General features: G+C 44.2%; 1 long non-coding RNA gene across 4 annotated transcripts in view; it reads left to right on the top strand.

Annotated features, from left to right (window-relative positions):
- LOC144781288 (uncharacterized) overlaps positions 1-16,806 on the top strand; it is a 451,961-nt gene that overhangs the window by 231,733 nt on the left and 203,422 nt on the right. The window lies entirely within an intron of this gene.

Below are 16,806 nucleotides of genomic sequence, written 5' to 3'. Positions count from 1 at the left end.
CACTCCCAACCGTGCCCTTCGTTCCTCCAATCAATCCCTCCTCAATGTTCCGCCGTTCCGTAGATCCAAAACTAGAGGCACTAGATTCTCCATATTAGCTCCTCGTTTCTGGAACAGCCTCCCTCTGTCGATCAGATCTATCCCAGTCTACTCCCAATTCCGCAAAGCCCTTAAGACCCATTTGTTTTCCATAGCGTACTCTTGCTGATCTCCTTCGGCAAATTCCATTCTCCTCAGCCCTCTACCTTCAGCGCCAGGAAGCCGCTTGGTCGCAGTGCGCTTTATCAAGAACTTTCTTCATTTCATTTCATTTCATTTCATACTAAAAATAAAATGATGATAACATAAGTTATCATTATATTTTTTATTTCCCACCGCACTGCGAGCAGTGGGATGACCCTTCTCTACATTAGCGGAGGAGCCCCCACGGCTACATTTAGATTCAGACCAGCTGTCCCAAGACTGGGCACTAGCTGGCCCTTTATGAGTATCCATTGCTGAGCTTTTACTCAAGTACTTCTGCACAATTTACTATAGAGAGGCACAGACCAGAGAAACTTCTTGAGCAGTAAGTATTATATTACTACAGGACAGTGGAAAATACGTATCTGCTGTTGTTGAGGAGACAGGGTGGTAGACTGCTGCAGGAAGGAGCTGAACATACACATCTGGATGAGGTGCAAACAGTATTTGAGGCACTAGGGGCCATATGTATGAAAAGTACCATTTGCGATTCTCAAATAGCGATTTTTTGAGAATCGCTATTTGAGAATCGCAAAACCCTATGTATGTAGGATTTGCAAATAATTTTGCGAATCCTACATATTCCTTAATTGCGAATCGCAAATTGTGAATCGCAATTAAGAAATACCTCCCCATTCATTCCTATGGGCTTAGAGGCCCATAGAAATGAATAGGAAGACATTCTCAATTTGCGATTCTCAATTAGGGAATCGTAAATTGAGAATGCAATTTCAAGGGTGCCAGGCTGTCAAAAAGACACCCTGTGGCACCCCTGAACTGAGCATGGGTGCAGATGTGGCGCACATACATGCCCTGTGAGTCATACGGCACTTTGAAAAATGCATAAAAGTGGATTTTTCAAGGAAATCGCAAATTACCACCAACTTGAAGTTGGTGGTAATCTGCGATTCCTTAAGTCCAAATTGCACTTTTTCTGTGCTTCTTACATTGCATTTAAGGAATCGCAATTTACAATTCCTTAAATGCAATCGCAAAATAGGGAATCGGAAAATGTGTGATTCCTTATTTTGTGAGGGGTACTTTTGTGTCATACATGTGATACTGCTGTTTTGCGAATTTCGGCGTTTGCGATCGCAAAATTGCCTTCATACATAAGACCCTAGATGTCTGGAATGGAAGAGACTTTCAATTAAAGAAGTGTCTCCTCAGAGTTGTTATGTCCTGGGCCCTAGGCCCACGTGCCGGGATAATGACCACGCAGACACGATAGTGGGTTACTGGAACTGGCCTCAAGCATGTTCACCCCGGCCCTTTTATTAACAGGCCCCCGTCACTCGTGACGCCTATGATGGATGGGTGTGGGGTGCATGTGTGCCCACTCCCCCAAGGGAGTGGTTAACAAACTCAGTGTCTGCTGAGACACTAGAATGTGTCCAGGACACAACAAGGGTATTGGTGAATTTGATGCTGGTATCAGTTGATAGAGTCTCAGGGTCTCCATGTTTTGAATGAACATGGATTAAGGGAGTCAAGAGGGAGGAGCACTGGGGAACTCTTCTTCTGATGGATCGTTTGGGGCCTGAGGATGTTTCCCCACGAGCTTCAGTCACATCTTACCCATTTGATAAAACAATGGAATACGCTATTGGTCCCTTGTTGTCCCCCGTCATGTGTGCTGCCATTTCTGGCTTTGCCTTCTTAGGTAAACGCATGTTGCATTCTATTATTTGTAGTTTCACTTTTAAGGTTGTAAGCAAAGCCTCAAAAATAGCATGGAAAGGGCTGTTGATTGAAACGCTGGGCCTGGCTGGATGTTATGATATGAAGCAACTTGGCACGCGTGAATATGCTCAGAAAATGAAATATTTCTGGATTATATACAAAATACATAGCGTGTCAAACAAACATGGCAGCTCCCACTAAAATAACATTGTACCCATCTAGGAATCTCTAGATTACGAAAGAAAACGCTGTATTCTCGGCTTGTTTTCATTGGTGTCTTGCTTGCGCGGTGCCCTGCCCTCTGACACATTCCATTTCCCTGAGGCAGGAAATGAGGTAACGTGGTTCGCAGCAGTTTGGCTGACGAAGAGGCGAGGCTACGTTCACTCCGTGGGAACTGCAGAAAAGAGTGCCCGCGACAAGCTTCCTAAAAAGGAATATTGAATGCCCGCCGACTCTATTTTTGGACAAATGCGTCAAAGTGGCCTCAAGTTAAATATGCATCACCTTTTTTTCACTTCCGTAAAATCGATAGAGAAGAGCATTGTACGCGAATGTGTTTGCTGCAGGGATGACAAACCACGTGACGACATGCTGGTCAGACTGTGAGACTTCATTTCAACGCCTATTTTGTGCAGTTTTGTATAGAGGTGGGCGAGGCAACAAATTAACAAGGAGAAGCGAGCCAAGAGAGTCTGGCTTGGCTCTAAGAGCACAAGCCGAACCCTAGAAATATTTCACATGTAATTCATGTAAAAAATATAATGTGAAATTATGATAAAGTCTCTTCAACCGTCAAGAAAGTGTATTTATTTACACACGGAAGCGTTTCACTTTAGTAACATCAAATTCTATCACTGAATTGATTAAAAGCCATTTTTTTAAACATGGCCTTAAGAGGCATTCCTCTCTCCGGACAACAATGCCCTTGTGTGAACTAAGAGCATAGATTCTTATTATAGCGTGGAGAAGTGTGGCTCAATGGTTAGAGCGGTAGACGGATGCAGAGATCTAGCCCGGGACCAGGGTTCAATTCCCCGCCTCGGCGGGTCTTGGGCTCAAAATTCCACGGACCTGATAATTCTCGCCTCGGTGCCTATTCCAATCATGGAGTCCCTCTCTGCCACGCTGGGCAATAGCTTGCTTAATCTCCACAACGGCCCCCACAACGCTAAGCATGCCAGGCCTCCACCTTGGGGGTGCCCAGGAGTGGACACCTCACAGGGAAAGCCAGGATGGGTTCCACAGCGGTATTCGTACAAGCGCCTTGAGACCCTGGCGGGTGAGTAGTGCTATACAAGTATCAATTTACAATTTATAGCTGGAGCAACATTAAATTCTAATAAATCAACCACAAGAGATGTTTGTACCGCACTCATCTGGTACTCATGTATTTTAAGGTGTGATAATGAGGAAAAAGAAGGCTTGGTGAAATAAAATATTTGCCTAGGATCACACAATTTGCGATTTGGGCAGACTTTCTTGTTTGAAATTGTGTACTTTAAGCGAGTCTTTTTCAGTCACCAGTTTTTCATGAAAGGTTAATATTTTATCTTCAATTTTTGGACATGAGCTGACAGCGTGTTGGAAAGTAGAAGCCAAATTCAAGCTCGCCTTGTTTTGGCTCAAAGGTCTAAGAGATTGAGCAGAGCCAGAGCCAGACATCTGGCTCGAGCTTTCAATGGCTTGTCCACATTTTTTGCGGTAATTTAGCTTGAGAAACACAAAAATGTGCAATAACATGCAGTCCAGACATCCCACAGACTGCTTACAAGCACTGACAACCAACAATGTACAGTGGCAAAGATTCCATTCAGCGTACAACCAGCTCACAAGCACAGTCAGTCAACACTGAGTAGTGACAGTCTACAGAGTACACAACCTACTCACATACACGGATAGCCAACAATGTGCTGTAGAACATAGTCCAGACAGCCTACAGCCACACTCACTGACAGCCAACTTCGTGCAGTGACAGTGTAGACAGCCCACAGCATGCTCACACGCATAGACAGCCAACTATATGCAGTGACCCCCCCATCCCGGACAGCCCTCAGCCTGCTGACACGCATTGACAGCCAACCATGTGCGAGGAAGCATAGTCCAGACAGCCCACAGTCCACTCACATGCACGGACAGCCAATAATGTACTTTGGCACACAGTGTACACAGCCCACAGCCTGCTCCAAAGCACAGACATCCAACCATGTGCAACGAAACACAGTCCAGAGAGCATGCTCACACTCACGGACAGCCAAAAATGTGCAGTGACGCACAGTGTACACAGCCAGCAGGCTGCTCATACGCAAGGGTAGCCAAATATGTTCTATGTTTTATATAGTGCTGGCTAGACCCTGCTGGCTTTACATACGGTAAGCATTTTTAAATAGTTAAATCAGTTAAATTTTACACAGTGATATAAAATAAACACTAATGCTTAATAAGTAACTTCAGTCAGACGATGACGCCTCCCCCTCCCGTGCACAACTCAATATAAGACAACAGACGCTTAGCGCCAAGAAGCATTTCCCACGCCCCGTGGTGCAATTTAGAAACGTGCATAAAAGAACGTGTCCACCATTTAGTACGCAGACTTTTGTCCCGATGAGTGTAGAATATTTTATGAAATAACGTGCCACGCATGTCATAGGCCGCACACACTCCCTCTGCCAACCTTCCATTCTTCACAAGTCAGGCTGCGCCTTGGAGAATCAATCCCCTGGCATGCCACTGATGGCCGGAGGGGGCATCATGGGATGTGGGAAGAGATAGCGGTACAGCTGTAGCCGGAGCAGAGGGAGGTGACGCCGTAAGTGTCTGACTGCTTGAAATCCAAACTCAGTGGCACTAGAAGTCGGTCTTCTAAGTGGCCAGGAGGAGGGGAGGAAAGCTCGATAACAAGAGTGTAGGACATGATTTCTTCGCACAACCGCACTACGCAGCAGCGTCTGTCTCCAGTTACATACCTGTTTGCTGAAGTCTTTACTATTTATTTCAACCTGTGTAAGTGGGATGTTCTAGAAAGTACCATCAATCTGCCTGACAAGAGAGATGCACCCTTGACATACAAATAATATTGCTGGCGCAGTGGATGGAAGTTGCTCGCTTCTTGCATGTTTTTCTTTTGAATGTTAGCAGTAACAACAAGAGAGATGCACCCTTGACATACAAATAATATTGCTGGCGCAGTGGATGGAAGTTGCTCGCTTCTTGCATGTTTTTCTTTTGAATGTTAGCAGTAACAACAAGACGTGCAGGGTGAGTGCCGGTCCGGCGAGAAGGGGCGGGACTGCGAAAGCCGATTCCGACGTGCGCCTTCGGATTGGGCCGCGCCACGTCACGTGAACTGTCTATGGTAGAAGCTCACGCGCGCGACCCGATCCGAAAGCGCGCGTCGGAATCCTATGCCGCCATAGGGAATGCTGGGCGCGCGCCCAGCTCTTGTCTCCCCTTCGTCGCGTTTTTCAGCGGAGACGCCGACTATAGTTCTCTGGCGAGAACGCGCTTCGCGCGTTACTCGCCGAGACCTAAAAACGGCCCCGCGTGCCCCAAACCGGCCTCCACCCTTGCGGCGCACCGGGGGATTGCCCAGTGCCCGCAACGGCCAGTCCGGGCCTGCCCTAGGTCACTCCTGGCAATGAGCTCCGTGCCACCAGCTCCTGCCCTCTGCAATGTCCGATGCAATCTGAGGCATTACAACCAATGCCACAGGCCTGAGCCATGGACTTGATCCATGTGCTTTTCATCAGAACTGTAGCAGTTTCTTTGGACATGCCCTTTAATGGCTCAAAACTTTTCGGAGTGAAGGCTGACTCTGCTTCTTTTTATCGGAGCCTCCTATACACTGTACTTTTCCAAGCCATCCTTCCACCTCAGCAAGTTCAGGACATTCAGGCTATGATCTCAATGTTTCAATGCTTGACCTAGGTCTCAGTGAGAGTGACTCTGAGGCTTCTGGGTCTCTTTACCTCCTGCACCCTGCTTGTAGACCATGCCAGGTGGCACATGCAGGCTCTGCAATGGCATCTGAATTCCCGGTGGGCTTCGCACCAAGGCAGCTTTTCAGACTCCATCCACGTGTCAAATGAGAAAGAACACTCTGTGTCAAAACTTTTGGGAGATGCCTTCTGTCAGCATTGGGGACTCGGACTCCTGTATGCTTTTCCGCCCCTCCCTCTTCTGCCCAGAGTACTCTAGAAGACCCGGAGAGACCAGTGCCGAGTCATTGTAGTGGCATGGCCTGGGCAAAGAGAGTGTGGGAGCAGGAACCTCAGACCTTGAGCATAAGTCCTCCACTCTGACTGCCCCTTCCGGAAAACCTCATGTTGCAGCAGAAGAGTCGAGTTTTGCTCTCAAGCCTGCACAATCTACACTTCCATGCATATAAATTAAGCTGTGAAAATGGAAGGCTTTCGATCTTTCTCCCAAAGTGGTTGGTATCATTCCAGCAGCTAGGTTTCCATCAACCAAATCAGAACATTGGGAGTTTTTTGTCTTCTGCTCTTCCCAAAACATACTACCACTGAATGCACAGTTATCAGATGTTCTCCTGCTCTGTTTGTCATTGGACCTCGCTACTGCAGAAGTTAGAGGTTACCTCTCAGCCTTTTCAGCCTTTACCTGACCAGACAACCCTCTTCAAGTCAACTGTTATGATACATTTTTTTGATGGGGTTGGCCCATATGTTCCCACTGATTAAATTTTCATTCTGCAGTAAGTGGGGTTTTACTTTGATAATCACATACTTGATGTGCACTCCTTTCAACTCCTTGCAAAGTTCTTTCTGTCTCCTTACCATCAAGACAGCATTTCTCATCACCTTAACAGCGGCTAGGCAAGTGAGTGAGAAATCTGAAGTTGGATAGAGTCTTTAGCAGAAAAGTGTTGCCAGAGGTAAGTAACTTGTTTGCATGTTTGTTTGCCTTTCTATGTCTCCAGGGGTGGATTAGTGGAGAGTGCTTTTGCTACTGCTGGTGAGAACGACCAGACAAGAGAGGGTCCCTTTTGGTTTCACAGGTCACAATCTGGCTATAGTGACTAGCCTTTGAACACAAACATTTCTTATCCTCCCCCAACTTGCCTGAATCACCCACATCTTGGATCCGTCATGCATATGCCTAGTAGAGGTGAGGTGTGCACAGGGGAGAGAGGGAGAAAAGAGGAGAAAAAATGTTTGATGGGGTGCTAAAAACAGCACCTGCAGCGTGTAGAAAATATGATTGAAAGCGGTTAAGCAGAATTACAGGAGTGCAATCAGAGGGCGATTGCTGCATACATGACCTTAATGCAGTCAGATCTGCATGCGTTTCTGAAGATAGGTGCCCTAGAGGTGGGCCCAGCTCGCCTCTTCTAAAGTCTGGGCTTTGGAGAAGCCATGGGGAAACTGGAAACTGAAACCTCTTTCCCCTCTGACGGGGTGAACACCCAAAAGATAATGGGAAGGATTGCATGCAATAAGTCTAACCACTGGCAATCGTATGGGGTAGCATTCCAATATATAGTTTTTTTGCCCACCATGCCACTTTCAGGTTGGACCCAACCACATCCTAATTAGTCTCCAATAGGTACATTCTAGCCCGAACTGCCAGTCTAAGTCCTTCGTGACCAGGAACACAAGCAACCCCAGACCAGTTTCGCCCTAATTGCGGCCCTTAGTTTGGTTCGAATGATGCAGTGAGCACGTGACCCACATCTGCGCATATCTATGCCACTTAGAGCAGTACATGAAACACACAAAAGGTGATGGGAGGAATGCCTGTAATTAGTCTAACCACTGGCAATTGCAGGGCAAAACCAGTCCTAGGTTGCGTGTGTTCCAGGTTTGAAGGCAGAGTGCTCCTCAGGGAGCTGAAGATAATACCCTGGCACTTACCTAGCCAACAGTCACCTGGACTCAGCAACTAGAACTTAAGGCCACACCCTAGATTGCCAAATGACTTCCATAGTGAAGCCCCTCTATTCTTGGCCTGAAGTTGGCTTCAATTCGTAGTTAGGTATGTATGAGATACAAGGAAGAACTCAGGTTGTAGAATTATGCCCACTCTACGATGACTGGATCTTGGACTGTTAAAGGAGTGTGAGTGGGTGAATGAGTGATATGTATTTTTGGTGGACAGCAAAGAAAGGAACAGTATTGCGGAAATACCCATAGGGTAGAGCATAGAGGACTAGTTAAGTGAATGAACAAATGAGCGATTGAGTGAGTAGATACATGAGTTCAGTGTGCCTGTGAGACAGCAGTGGGTAGAACAGTAGGGTGGTGGTGCTTTTAGGAAGGAGCATAGAGGAATATTATTCCTCTTAAAAAATGAGGAATCACTAGTAATATTGAATGTTCCGGAATGTAGTGTACGAGCTGGAGTGAATATATGAAAAAACCCAGTATATATGGATGTTTTGGCCAACCTCATAGGTGTCCTTGAGCACAAAACTCTGGCCCACATTTCCTAAAGTTGTATACCAATGCCTGCACAATGCAACACAACGCAAAAGATAGCGTCTATTTATTTGCCGCTGAAAAGTCCTGCATACGTACGGCTAAATTGTGTTGGGTGAGCAAGCTTTTGTGTAAACTTTAGTGAATTTCGACACAAGAGACCTGAACTCAATCCAGTGATGAATCATAAGTCAGAACAGCTTTAATATAAAGAAAGACACATGCTGATAAAACCAGCCATAGTCTCCCGGCATAATCCCAAATTCTGTAGCCTTTGCAGTTGACTGATCAGAAGTGCTAACAAGCCTAAAAATACTCTGTTACAAAATATAAACATTGTGAAATGAGAGATTATTTCCCTGTGATATGTTGTGAATCGGTAACTAGAGGTGGGGCTTTTACAGTACTTTCAATTGACTAGGATATGATTTGGAGATGGCATCAGCCTTGACTTACAGAGAGTGATCTTCAACAAGTTGGAATCGGAGATTGCAAACAACGTATGCTGTTGGGGGCTGGGAGGGGTGCTGATTCCCAAGCACATCAGGGCAGGACTCATGTCCAAAACTCTATTTTACCCACCACACATCAGGACCTCGGGTTTATTGCCATGAAGCTAATGATACTAGGCCTCTTTCCAAAGATGTATGTCTACTAAGCAGGACTAGTTGTGGAGAGAGATTGAGAGACCTCAATCAATCCTACCATGAGGCAAAACAGAATGTTGCTGTCTAACCCCTCAAACATCAGCACGCGCTGAAAAAACTCCTTTGAGCTGATCATTGATTGGTCTTCTGCCTTCTCCCTCAAACTGAATCCAGAAAGACTGAACTCATACTTCAACCAATCCTCACCCATCAATACGGAGATGGTTGAATGATTTAGTTGTCTTAGGTAGAACACCCAATCTCTTGGTAGTAAACAAACCTCTTGGGTGCTCACCTGGTGGCTCTCTGAACTTCACCAGTTACATCAAAAATCATATGAAAGTGGCATCTTACCATCGGCACCTTCTTAAGAAAATGAAGGACTCCATTCCACCAGAAGACTTCAGATCTGTGGCACCAGCACTAGTAATCTCATATATTGATAGTGGGAATGCAATTTTAGCCAGACTGCCTAAACCACCAATCTAAACCCTCAAAGCCACCCTGTACGCCACAGCGTGGTTGGTAACAAATGCTAGTACCATGTTATGCCAGTTCTAAAACTACTACATTGGCTCTCATTAGAAATGCATATCACCTTCAAAATCACCTGTATAACACACAAAGCCTCCACGCAGTGCTTCTGTCATATCTAAAGGATAACTGGCGCATATCTGGAAGCCTAAGAGCAGGGGCGGCTCCTCCACTTGGGCGGAGGAGCATAGCCCCACTGTTTTCTTGCAGTGCGAGAAGCAGAAACATAAAACGGTAAAACTACCATTTTATGTTTCTGCTTCTCGCACTGCGAGAAAGCAGAAGTGTTTTGTTGGGTGTGGGCGGGGCTGCTCTAGGGCAGGGGAGGAGTGGCTTGCCCAATGCTGAGGGCGCTGACTGTTTGGTCGGCTCTCTGGGGCAGGCCAAACCAGTCATTCTCACTCTGCCTTTTCTCCATGTAGGCTGCATGCAGCCTACATGGAGAAAATGGCCCTCCCATAGGCGTCTGGCTGGGCGGCGTCCCGACCAATCACAACGCTACCATTTTTTTTACAACGGGTATGCCGTTATGCTTTTCCAGGTAAGATAAGAACTGACAGAAAGGGATGATTATATTTTACCAACTGAGAAATAATGATTGCATTATTGCCAATGGGAGATTACCCTTGGACTCCCCTGCATAATTTACACAATAAATCTCCGAGGGGAGGGACCATTTTGGACTATATGATGATACATTCGTTCCTTATTTATATTTAATTTACTCTCCCGTCTTCTAAGTCACTCATTCACAGTTGCCAGGAGCAGTGTCAACATTGTATTTACTACAAGCGCTTTGCAAGCCGGCCTGCATGAGAGGTGAGAATACTCGGTCGTTCTCCTGCCTCAGGGCTTCTGCTCCAAATTCCATAAGACTGTTACCTGGAAACTTCGCCAAAACAGAATACAAACAAAAGATTAGAGTCAGAGGAATCACCACATGTCAGGTCTTGCACAAGAGGCTCAGTTTTCAGGAGCATTGAATGGCCCCTAATGTGAAACTAAATTGAAAGTTTCAAAAAATAAGTTCGAAAAGTAACAAGTTCGAAACAGAAAGTAGGAAAATATAGTTAAACAAGACTGCAGTCTATGTGATTGTCAGTTAGTTTGTAACCTCAAATGTTTCTATTTTTCCAATAGTACATTTTGGGCCTGATGTACTTATTACTGGTCACAAAAATCTGGTTGCAATTTGCGATCAGTATGTGTACAACCGTCAAAGAATTTAAAGCACCCCGGCCCCTTTCCTTTGTGAGTGCATTTCCTTCCCAACCCAGGAGTTGTTCATTTTTCAATGTTTCACAAACTGATTTCTGTCACGATATATTGATACATCGCATACTAATTGGTATTTGGAAGGGATGCCTACAACACGCCCTTCCAAAAACGAAATTAGTATAGAGTTGTAATCCCATTTTAGCAGTCGCTAAAACTTTACCGGTTCCCAAAACGGGATTAATACATTTATATGAAAAAAATGGCAGTCACAAACCCTTAATCAAAGTGTTTGCGAATGAAAAATTGGTTTGTACATCTGGCCCTTGGTTAAAAGTACCTCTACATATAATCATTCGAGGGCCCGATGTAGGTAAATCTAATTTACCACTTCTAAAATACCGAATCATACCGATTCGGTATTTAAGAAGTGGTAAATTAGAGGGGGGGAAATGTAGGTAATTCTGATTCGGTATTTACCGATTCTGTAAATACCGAATTGGTATCCCCCATTGATTCCTATGGGCCTTGAAGCCCATAGGAATCAATGTGGAATACCGAATCAGTATTTACCGATTCGGTAATTACCTATTCTTGCAAGGGTGCAGGGGGTGTCACTTTGACACCCTCTGGCACCCCAATTACAGGCATGTGTGCCATGTGACACACAGACATGCCCTTAGGGCATGTCTGTGTGCCACATGGCACAGGTGTGCATGCACAGATGTGCATGCACACCTGGATTCGGTATTTCACCACCCAATTGGATTGGGTGGTAAAATACCGACTCCTAAAGGCCTGTGGGACTCAGAAGAGTCCCACCTACATCTGGAAGGTACCGAATCGGTAAAAATACCGATTCGGTATTTTACAGATTCTGTAAATTTACCGATTCGGTAAATTTACAGAATCTGTAAAATCTGGCCCCCTACATCTCAAGATGCCAAATACCGGTCGGAAACGGCCGAATTCGGCCGTTTCCGACCGGTATTTGCCACCTACATCGGGCCCTAGGTGTGTGGACTTTAAAATGTGATTTATGTCTAGGGTGATCAACCATTTCCTTATTTCCAGCCATGGAATTTTTAGAGACAGCTTAATGCATTTTAGGTGTTGTAGTCTTGTTTAACCCCCATTGTGCTAATTAGAATAACACATCTGAAATCACTGATTTTCAAGTGAAATGTTCAAGACTACAGACCAGGCCCGCAGTGACCTGGAGTGAGGTGGTCACTGTATGCATCTCACTCACCACCCTTCGAATTTCTCATCTAACTCTTTATGTAGTCACCCAAACTGCTCTGTGTTACAATACACCTTCCCTCTGCCCTTAATTTAAACCCTTTCACTATCCAATGACCCTGACACTAAGCTTAACTCTAGGCCTCCCCTACCACAACAAGTCTTAACCCTCATCCTACCCTAGCGCTAACCGTTCTGTAAACATCATCCGAACACTGAGCCTTGCCCCAATTCTTATATTTGACCTTTGCTAATTAAAATTACATTTACAAAACATTTTAAATGGAAATGTTTGTGAAACTGGCACTTCTTTGTTTTGCTTTCAAACTAATGGTTTTTCAAACATCAACTGTAAAACTTATGGTCTAAATATATGATTCAAACTTTTTTTATTTAGAAGTTGTATTAGGCAGAAACTTAGATAACAGAGGAGCAAGTATGCATTGATAATAAATATACACATGAGAATTATACGTATTAAGATCAGTCATGGGCAATCTGGATACAAAGTATAAAAGTAATAGCTATAGATGTTTCCACTAATTATAGAGATGCATATATCAGACACATACTTGTTTTCCAAAGAGCAAACTAGAGTGCCATTTATGGCTATAAAGGAAAAGGAGAAGAAATGTGGATCCGCTTGGTGAGTGGTAAAGAGGGGTAGGAGAAGTGAAAGAATAAAAATGAGAGGGGGATCTGGACCGAACAAATTTTGTAAAGCGATGGTGGTCAAGGGAGAAGCTCATAACACTCTCTATGAGCAGCGTCTGCTTTCATGAGAAGAGGAGTCAGAGGGTTGGCCGTGAGAAGATTGCAGTGGTTTGATTTTTGTAGGTATACATCCAAGGAGTTCTAGAGTGAGGAGGAAAGGTTACGAGATTTCTTAAAACATATTTTGTCTGCACTTCTAGTGAAGCACAGCCAAGCCCACCCCCAATTATGGAAGGAAATATTTGTAGCTCTTTTCCATTTTGGGAGGATTAGCTTTATACCTATGGCAAGCATGAGATCATAAGTAGGAGGCTATTGTGCCATCAATGGTTAAATGCATGTTGAAGATATTCCTAATTAGGGTTTGTTTTTGGGTGCACATGTATGCAATTGAACAGCATGTCCATTCAATTCCATGTTACTGTCTTACAATTCCAACAGAGTTGTGAGTCGATGAGACATAGTTTGCTAAGTTTGCTCGGAGTCCAAATGGCATTATGTAGAATCCAGTATCTGCATTATGCGATTCCAAGTGTGATATTTCTTTTGAAAAGAGAAGACTACATTTTCCCTCAATGGGCACTGGGGATAAGGTGACCTAAAGTGGCATGTTTAATGTGCCAAATAGAAATGGTTTTACGGGTAAGGTGTGGTGGTGAGGGTGAGAGAAGTGAGTATATCTTTGAAGCTACATGGGCCCAGCTTGTAAGCCTGTCAACATTATAGCAGCAATATATCTAGGTATCTGAGCTGACCCCAGCTTCATTAGCTCAGCCTTCATTTTTAGAAAATTGAAAACTGTATGTTGGAAAGACTTTAGTGATGCACAGGGTGTCGGGTTGTCTTTGGGGTTTAGATCTTTAATTTGATTTAGGGTGCCTAGTTTTCCCATAAGATTGTGTTCCTTTCAATCTTTATATGTTTGTTGTGCCACAGGGAAGTGAGAATACACTTATGCATTTGGACTGGAGCTTTTTGTCTAACTTGCGTAGAGATTCTAATGTATTGATGTAGTGGTAGGTGTGCTAATTTTTTTAACGAGATTAACATTTTAGTTGTGATCAGTGCTTTTGGGGTAAGAGGCTGCAAGAGATCAGACTTAATAGGGAGCCATCCATGAAACCTCAGTACATCGGAAGAAAACCACCAGGCTCCTTGGATGGCCAGAAAGGCAGATTGGTATCTTGTGTAGTCAGACAGTGTAACACCACCTTTGGTTTTAGCCAACCTAAGTTTTTTTAGGGAGATTCTCGTTTTTTTTTAATTGGGCCAAAGAAATTGAGATATTCGTTTTTCAATTATTTTATAGAAGGGCTCAGAGAATTGTAGAAGCATGCTGAGTAGGATGTTAATTATGGGTGGAAGCATCATCTTGACGGCCTCCAGCCTAACCCACCATGAGGTGAATTTGGGCGACCATTGAGATATGAGTTCTTTTCCCTTAGAAATAGTTTTATTTTCATTAGTGGACAGTGGGTCCTTAGGATCATGCCTGAACCAGATACCAAGATATGTTATTCTTGTTTCTTTGCCACTTCAGCCCAGTCTGTTGTATAGCCTCAGTGAAACTGTAAATATTTAGGGGGAGAACTTCCGTTTTTTCTTTGTTAATAGAATAACCTGAGACCTCTAAAAAAAATAATCTCTGATCATCTCCATAATATGTGTAACTGCCCTACCTGCCTATTCTGTACACAATAAACGCAGGTCTCAAGGAACCATACATCATGATGCAGTAACAATACTTTTATTCTCTTAGAAAATAGCGTCCCCTTCGCTGTCAAATCACACACTGACTGCGTCATTGAAACTGAGGTTTTAGAAATATGCATTATTGACAAATTTAGGGCGGTGCTTCCAATGTATATTAACCCTGTCCAAGTCTATCTTGCGAGGCATGATGATCCCAGGCAGGAAAAGTAAGCAGTGGCCCTCATGTACAGGACATGTGTTCTTCTACAGTCTCCCTCTACACTTGTATTGACTCAAAAATATTGGCTACCAAAATATAATCGAGGAAAGCAGATGTGAAATTAAGAATAGCAGCATATACTTTCCTGTATATACTCACACTGAAGATATATTGGGAGTCGATATTTTGGAGCTGATATAAGTGTAGGTAAATATTCTTGACCTTGAAATGATGCCATAAAATACTAGAGAGAGCTCACAGTGCCTCAGGTCCATTGATGTCTTGTTTTGCAGAAATAACACTCGCCTTTGGTGGTTGTGTGTGGAAAACAAAGACAGTGCAGACTGAGCGCCATGACATGTCACCTGCCGAGCATTTGACAGAAGTGTTCCAGCTGTATTGGTGGGAGTGCTTTCACTAAAACAATAGCTGCCATGGTGACGAGGAGCTCTGATGAGGGCGTGCTGTCATTGGTTGGTGTGTGGAGCTGAGGCCCTCTGGCACACCTGTGGGCAGGCTGCCAGGGTCTAGATGACATTTCAAAGTCAATATCAGGAAAGTGAAACTAAAAACGTTAAACGCATGCTTGGGGCTATGAATGTACTGGTAGGACTGACTCACTGGCATGGCGGGGGTGAGTGTCGAGGAGTAGGCGAAGGTTCATAGTAGAGATGCTAAATTGCTGATAGCTGAGGCATATTTTGTAGATGGTCACCCTGAAACTCCATGCTGTAAATTCCCTAATCAAGATTTCCCACGTAGAGGTTACAACCCTTTGCTTCGGTTAAAAATTGCACACAAGAAGTTGCAAGATCCATCATCCGACCTGTCCCAAGTAAGAGAGTTGAGACCGTGATGCAGGCAGTTGAGGCCAGTACAGGCTTTCACATGGCACAAAGGTCTCGACCCGCAGACTTTCCTAGAATGCACTTCAGCTCTTGTGATAGTTTCTAGTAACACATTTAACCAGTGATCTCAAAAGGCATGTTAGTGCATATCTGACTATCTTTTTTTTTCCCTCTCGAAGGTGTAGAAATACCGTTTTGGGGCCCTGTTTGCATGTCAGCGATATTTATCCTTAATGACATGCAAAGTGGGCGTAGCCAAACTGTTAACAACTGAAAGCAGTCGCTAACACAGCTATTGCCTATTAGTAAGGCAGGCATAGCGATAAAAAAATCGTGCTAAGCGCGATTATCGCTATAATCTAATGCCTGTTAAAAACATGACTTACCTGTTTATCCAATGGGAGGTGGATTTTCAGGTTAAGTCCCCATTGGCGTTAATGCGTGAATATCGCTGGATTTTCATCGATATTCACACATTTCGCCACTATCGCTGGATATTTTAGCACAATGGAGAAAAACGTTGCTAATAGCATGTTTTCTCCGCTAACATATCCAGCGATAGGCAGCGATAAAAAAATGCGCTAAGCGCATTTAGCGATATATATCGCTATTTCTTGCTAATATGCCCCTTAGTTTTTTTAACTTCTCACTACAAGAGGGTTTATTTCGCATAAACTAGTGTTGTTGTGTTGTCCTCCAGTGTTGATTATGTGTATTGCTTGGCTAATTTACACGTAAATAGTTATCTCCTCTTTTACAAATTCTCTGCCCACAGCTCTGTCTAAATATTTGTCTGTCTAACTTTCATCTCTATCCCACGTTCTCATAATCTTTCAACTTTCTTTCTCTCCCGTTCTCCTTGCCTCTCTTTCTCTCTCTCTGTTTCTCTGTGTCTCTTGCTCACTACCTATCTTTATCTCACACTTCTGTTGTTAGTGGGAGAATTACACCCACCCACTTTCCGCATTTTAGTTTGAGGCTCCTGATTATTAACCCCCTGAGGAACATTATCCTGTAACTGAAACCAAGGGGTTAGGGGGGTCTAACACTTTTCAGCCCCTTGGATGGTGTAGGGGGGCTTCTGCTTTGCTAGTAAACCTCTGAAGCAGTTCTGGCGTTCCTGTCCTATATCCTTGTCTATGTTCTAGCCTAGCCCCTCCCAGTGTTTCTACTTGAGGCCCCATTACCAGTACCCCAATAATGCCTTTGGTAACACCCCCTCCTAAGCTTACTAATACTGGGGTTTTGGCAACTCTGGTGGGGAGAAATTACCAGTTCAATAAGTCTTTATTCAGTAGATAAAATCACCATAAACTAATACAAACTTGTGA

This window comes from Lissotriton helveticus, chromosome 9, assembly GCF_964261635.1.
Source record: "Lissotriton helveticus chromosome 9, aLisHel1.1, whole genome shotgun sequence".
Taxonomy (NCBI): Eukaryota; Metazoa; Chordata; class Amphibia; order Caudata; family Salamandridae; genus Lissotriton; species Lissotriton helveticus.
The sequence above is the reverse complement of the archived record's forward strand: the minus strand, read 5'-3'. Positions and strand labels throughout refer to the sequence as shown.